We start from the raw sequence: 386 nt of genomic DNA, 5'->3' as shown, positions 1-386 counted from the left end.
TACTATATATTGCATAAGTTGGGTTAACGAAAAAATGTAGTATATAAACAACAAAAAAGGATGCAAATCTTTGACTTTACGGAGTCATATTTATGTGAAACACTAAATGAACTTTTTTTTTGATTGAGTGTGGTTTCTCGCACTACGAGTGCTATAAATAGTTTGTAGGTTATAAATGTAAATATTTAAGTAATCGAGTTAATAGACTTAAAAATCCATATGACAATCCATTAATTTTTTTTCTTTGATAAATGGATATTGTAATCATATCATAAAATTTAATGTTTACGAATAAGATATTAAAAATAATGATTTTAAAATTAGTGCAAAATGAAATAGACATCAATGTAGTTTTAACTTCTTATCATATAATTTTCTTTTCGTAT

Source organism: Lactuca saligna, chromosome 3, assembly GCF_052625555.1.
Source record: "Lactuca saligna cultivar CGN05327 chromosome 3, ASM5262555v1, whole genome shotgun sequence".
Lineage (NCBI taxonomy): Eukaryota > Viridiplantae > Streptophyta > Magnoliopsida > Asterales > Asteraceae > Lactuca > Lactuca saligna.
Note: the sequence above shows the minus strand (reverse complement) of the source record.